The sequence below is a fragment of the Bos taurus genome, chromosome 7 (assembly GCF_002263795.3).
Source record: "Bos taurus isolate L1 Dominette 01449 registration number 42190680 breed Hereford chromosome 7, ARS-UCD2.0, whole genome shotgun sequence".
NCBI classification, from domain to species: Eukaryota; Metazoa; Chordata; class Mammalia; order Artiodactyla; family Bovidae; genus Bos; species Bos taurus.
Genome location: NC_037334.1, coordinates 104,340,352 through 104,346,956, shown reverse-complemented (window position 1 = coordinate 104,346,956; position 6,605 = coordinate 104,340,352).

Here is a 6,605-nt window from a genome sequence, read left to right as displayed (position 1 = left end):
TAAGGTTTTTTTGTTTTTGTTTGTTTGGTTTTTAACACTTCCTCTAGATACATACAATGGTTCTAATATATATTTCTTTATTAATCTCTTGCATAGTATTTCCCTGTTTGTTGGAGAGTGAGACTATTCTAAAATAAAGCATAAGCAAAAGAAAGCAATCAACTTCAGTATTAGCTATCCAGTTATAACCCCTATATGTATCTTATACTTGCTGAGGAAAATGCAGTCACAGACTATCCCCTACCCCTTGAATTTCTCTGTTTGACTGACATCTTTTGGAATTGGTTGAATAGTTCCAGCTGAAAATACAGGTTTACATCATATCTGAATAGTGAGTAATCAACTTTTAGAGCTTTGTTGCATATTTCATTTATGAAATTGAAATGCACACCCAGTGTTCTTACGAAGTGGATGCAAGCCACATGTCCCATTCAGACAAAATTGTCTTTTCTTGTCAAAACTGTCCCCACCAAGCTACTCAAATAGCAAGAATTAAAGCTTTATGAAATTTGCTTATGAACACATAGGTGCAGTTGAGGTTTTTTGTTGTTTGTTTTTCTTTAAGATTGAATGAAACCAAAGAAAGGGTTTCACATATAAAATAACCTAATAGTTTTATTCTGGGTATATTACCAGTATATTTTAAAATGAGTGTAACAGCTATGAAATTAAAAGATGCTTGCCGCTTGTAAGAAGAGCTAGGACAAACCTAGACAGCATATTAAAAAGCAAAAGACCTACTTTACTGACAAAGGTCCACATAATCAAAGCTATGGTTTTTGCAGTAGTCATGTATGGATGTGAGAGTTGGACAATAAAGAATACAGTTGAGCACTGAAGAACTGATGCTTTTGAACTGTGGTGTTAGAGAAGACTTTTGAGAGTCCCTTGAATAGCAAGGAGTCCAATCAGTTAATCCTAAAGGAAATCAGTCCTGAATATTCATTGGAAGGACTGATACTGAAGCTGAAACTCTAACACTTTGGCCACCTAATGCGAGGAACTGACTCATTTAAAAGGACCCTGATGCTGGGAAAGATTGAAGGCAGGATGACAGAGGATGAGATGGTTGGATGGCATCACCAACTTGATGGACATGAGTTTGAGTAAGCTCCGGGAGTTGGTGATGGACAGGGAAGCCTGGCATGCTGCAGTCCATGGGGTCACAGAGAGTCAGACATGACTGAACAACTGAACTGAACTCAATATTAACTTACTTCCATCAAGAATAGCTCAGTAGGTCTTTAAATACAAGGTAATGTAAAGAAAAAGGTTTGGTAGAAAACATAATTAAAGTGGATTAACAGTCTCAAAAAGGCAGCTAATGAATTTTTTAGGTTTGCTCATCTGAAATTTGGTATTGTTAACAGTATAAAATTAATTTCCTTAAGTCAAAATACATTTTGATTAAAAAATCATTAGACGTATCAGATAGTAAATATATCAACTTGGCCTGATGCTGCCTCACAGCTTTTCATTGGAAGTTTATGGAGGAAATTACAGACCTGTGCTACAAGCATATCAGATATAACAGCCATGTATTTGAAATATCCTCAGAAAAAGAAAGGTTGCTATTTTCAAACACTTTTATAATTGACACCTGCTCAATGGAACTGTCCTCTCCACAATATACATCTCACCTCAGCAGTCAGTAGGGAATGCCCTGCTTTTTAATCATTTCCGGAAGTGCTCCAACCCTCCTGGGAATGGTAGTGCTGTGTCCTTCCCCTTGATTTAATCTGCGACATGCTCCTGGAGGGCATTTCATGGTACCCTATTATATAAGAAATGAAGGAAAGTTACTGCAAAAGAGGAGTAAAAGAAGCATGTAGCACTAGATAACAGTGAAGCTTTCGAATATTAAAAGCATGTCACTTAATCTATCTCTTCCTCAGTGTAACCTCCCTTAACTGTGTCAGTATTATTAAGGTATATCAGCTACTATGAAGCACTTACCTTCTAAGAAATGTACCTTAGATACAGTGTCAAAGAAATATGAATTGCTTTTCTGACACCTAAAAACTATGCTTTAAGGCTTTAATAAACCTCATCTCCATATGCTACTCACATTCATGCACACGAGTGTGTGCACACATGCCCATGAACATGCATACACACACCTACACAGAGGGGATACATTTGTGAGGGTTGTTGAAAAAATGCTTTACTAAGTGTTCTGTTCTAAAAAGTGAAAACTGCTTGGAGCATTTTAATTAACATAGTCTATAAGCATCTAGCTCTGGTTTCCTCAAAATTCTTTTGGTAGAGGCAATGCTTTAGAAGTTATCTGCAACTTATTAAAGAAGAAAAGAAAAAAAGAAGAAAATCTTAAAATGAATTTGGGTAAGTCAAGTGCTGAGTTGATGACTTTATTATACTTACTATTTCAAGTTTCAAAGCTAATCTAATGGAAGTAGAAGTAAAATCTGTTTAAACCGTTTTTGCATAGACTATAAGGCATTTAATTTTAGAAGTTTTACACAATATAGTTTCTCAGTGTTTTCACTTCCTGGTTTTAAATTTGTATTAAATGGATTTATTACTATTAACACATTTTTCTATAAGGTGTGTATTTTATAGAAAAAAATTACAACCTTTCTTGGCTCCAAACGCTTATCAGCGTGTCTGTACCCTGAATCTTATCAGATTTAGCTTGCTTTACCAATTTCCTGATGCAGGAAAGAGTTTCCTAGCATTTTTGCCAAATAATCTAAATATTTTGTTTCTGTGCATTGTTATCTTCTAAAAAGGATTTAAGGCATGCTCCTTATTACATCAGAATTTTGTTTTTTTGTCTTTCTCATACATTTTTACCACAATTTCCAAAATTCTGAGAAAACCAGTTGCCATTAAGTGATTTTTCATTTGAGACCTGGTCATCCACTTCCCTCTAGGGGTCATCTGGTCTTGTTTAATCATGACTGATATTTCTAGCATCGCCAGAAATAGAATTCTGTCTTTTTTAGTCTCAAATAACTAGATTCTCATCCTCCGATTACTTCACATATTCCCAAATCTGATTTACATCCCATGTCATTCCCAGTCCGCAAGTCCTCTCAGTGTACCTCTGGGACTCCTGAACTGTCATCAAGGCAAGTCTCAGATCCTCAAAATTTTCTCTGAACCACACTTGAACTTATTCCTGTAATACGATCCAGGCTGTCTTCTCGGTTTACGAATTCCACTACACTCTTGCAGATGGCTAATCTTTCCACTTCCAAGTAGGTGATCCTTCTTACTCTTAATGCCTGCTTTTAGTCTATTGTGTCTCTGTCCCTCGTAGACACGCATAGCCACACTGTCTCAGCTCCACTGAAGTTCACACAAGACCACACACACCCCTATCATCACTCTTTGTGCGATCTTTCTGGTCAGTTCTCCTTGTTCGTGGATAATTTTAGTATCTGCTTTACTGACATCTACTCTATCACTGTCTGGTCAACGTTTTTCAAATTGCATTACCATTTAAATAATCCATCCAACATCCTGTCCATTTGGTTCCTCATCTTTACTTTTATTGATTTTTTCCCTCCATCTTATACTCCTAATATGATGACCGAAAACTTGGCATTAGAATAAATGCAACAGATTCCAAATCTCCATTTCAATTACCCTATCCTTGGAGCACTACCTGCAATATTTAAAACTTATTCTTTCTAAAACCGAAGTTAATTAATAATCCTATTCTCCTAGGTGAATATTTCACCTAGGTTATTTTTTTATCTCCTTAAGCTTCCAAAATCCACCTTCTTCTCAACCAGTAATCTTCTGCTGTCAGTCCCCTGAAGCCAACAATTGCTAGGGATATTTGGTATTTTTGTAATTTACAGAGTGATCAAAATTTGTCTGTGCTTAAAAAAGATTAAGAGGCAGTGTTTGTTTTGTATTTCAGTCTCACTTCACCATGGTTCTAGAGTGATAATCCACCCATACATGCCCTTTATTAGTTTAGAATAGCTATAAATAACTTTGCATATGAGATAAATTTACTCTGAAAATTTGGCATTAGAAAAAGTTGACAATATGGCTACCAAGGGTGGCATTCACTTGGTAAAATCACAAGTTAAAGGTTATCCAATTTTGAGCTAGCATCCACATGTTTTTAGTAATCACAATTTTAAATGCCCATGTAATATGCATTTTTATTTTTTTCAAGGAATTATGCTTTTGACAGTAATTGGACCTTGTTTGCTAAGTAGAATTGGACCTTACTACATAGACAGATTTTATCTAAGTTCTGAGATTAGAGTTGCTCAACTAAGAAAACCTAGTACTGTATACTAAAGTGGAATGGGGGTGAGATAATACTCGGAAGTAAGAATTAATTTCATTTTGAAGTGCTCACCTTATGCTACACCCAATGTTAGTTATCTTGATTTGTGCTCTCAGAAATACACATAAAGACTCAATTCCTTTTTAACTTCACTGACTTCTTTTCAGTATGTATTAAGGTATAATTTGCATACAATAAAATCTAATTTCTTAAGTGTAAAGTTTGAACTTTGTTAATTGAATACAGTTGTACAACTTCCACCATAGTCAAGATATAGAAAATGCCCATCACCAGTATGATCTTTTCTAATATTATTTCTGTGACATTGCTTATGCTCAATAAGAGAACATCTTGACATAACTGTGAATGTCAGGTCAGCTCCTAATAACACTGAACACTTGCTGTTATTATTAGTTGATGCTGAATATCAGGGGACTCTTTCTCATTTCTCCATTAAATAAGAACAAAATGTTAGTCAGAAGAGAACTTATACATCTTCCAGTACCAAATATAGATATATAATATTGAAATAAATACATGTTCAGCTAGTTTCTGCTACATATATGAAATAACATTATTCATTTACAATGCAAGCCTTTCTCCCTATGTGTTGAATTCTACCCCGTATCACTCAGTCAAGAAACTTCCTCCTACAGTTTTCTTTTCTCTCTTCTGTTTAAAAATTCTTTTATATTTTTGAAGTATGATTGATATAATATTTCACCTGTTTCTAGCACACACTGTATAGATATGATATATGTATGCACTACAAACTGGTCTCCATAATAAATATGTCAAAACTACAGGAACTTTTTTCTTTTATGATGAAAAGTTTTAAGATTCACTCTTTCAAAAATGAATACAATGTTCTTGGCACCATGTTAGAGGTCACCACGATGTACATCTCCATATATATTTTTTTTCATAGCTGGAAGTTTACCTCTCGACTCCTTCACCCAGTTTCCCAGCTCCCAACCCCCTTCCCTCTGGCAGTTACCAATCTGTTCTCTGTGTCTTCTAGTCTAGTTTTGCTTGTTCATTTGTTTTTTGGGTTCTGCACCTAACTGAAATTACGCGGCAATTATCTTTTGCTGTCTGTCTTATCTCACTTAGCTTAATAGCTTCAAAATCCACCCATGTTGTCACAAATGGCAGGATTTCATTCTTTTTTATTCAGCTGAGTTTTTTAGTGTATATATTTGCCACGTAATTTTCATCCATCCATCTATCCATGGACACTTAGGTTGCTTCTTTATCTTGGCTTTTATAAGTAACATTGTAACAAGCAAAGGGGTGCATATATCTTTGAAAATAAGTGTTTTCATCTTCTTCAGATGAATACTAAGAGTGGAATTGCGGAACTGTATAGTTTTTTTTTTAAATTTTCGAGGGAAACTTCATGTTTTTTTTTTTTTCTATAATGGTTGCCATTTTATAATATTCCCAACTGTGGAGAAGGGTTCCCTTTTCTCCATATTCTTCCTGACACTTGTTCATTCTTGTCTTTTTGATGATAGCTATTCTACAGAGACAATCTCTCATTGTGGTTTTGATTTCCATTTGTTGAGCATTATTTCACATGTCTGTTGACCATCTGTGTATCTATTTTGGAAAAAAAAAGGCTATTCTGTGTTCTAAAACATTTCCTCTACACTGTATCATTCCTATAAGCATACAAAAATTCACATTATCCCCCACCTTAAAAATGAAGATAAAAGAACAGCTTTCTCTTGATCTTCATTCTCCTCCAAGTTTTATAGACGTTTAATATGCTTTCCTCACTTCAAATGAGATTGCTTAAATACTGTACGTGTTCAGAATCATGATTTCTTACCCTAGTCTCCTTAAATCTCATCTAATTGTTTCCTGTGTTCGCCAGCAGCAGCTACCATCCAGGTTACTAATTCCACCATAATGTCCAAACTCTGGGTTAGTTCTCAGCCCTCATTTTTTCTCAAGAACAGCAGCGTTTGACATGATTGCTTTCTTATTTTTGAAGCATCACTTTTATTAAAGTTTGCAATAGCAGCACCTTGGCTTTTTCCTCTGTCCTTAATCTCCTTTGATGGCTCGCTACTTGTTAATGTATGTTTTGAAGAGTAACCTCAGATTGTGCCCTGTCACAAATTTCTTCTCTTTTTACAGTTATTCTTTGAGTGATCATCATCTATAGAGAAATAATTATTTCCATCCCAGACCTTTATCTTGAATTTTAGATATTTATATCCACCCAGTGTATCAAATGTGGCCTGCCTCAAGCTGTTTTTTTTTTTTTTTTTTTTCATTCTGTTCTTCTGTAGTCTACTATCTGATATCTGTTAGTATCCTAGGA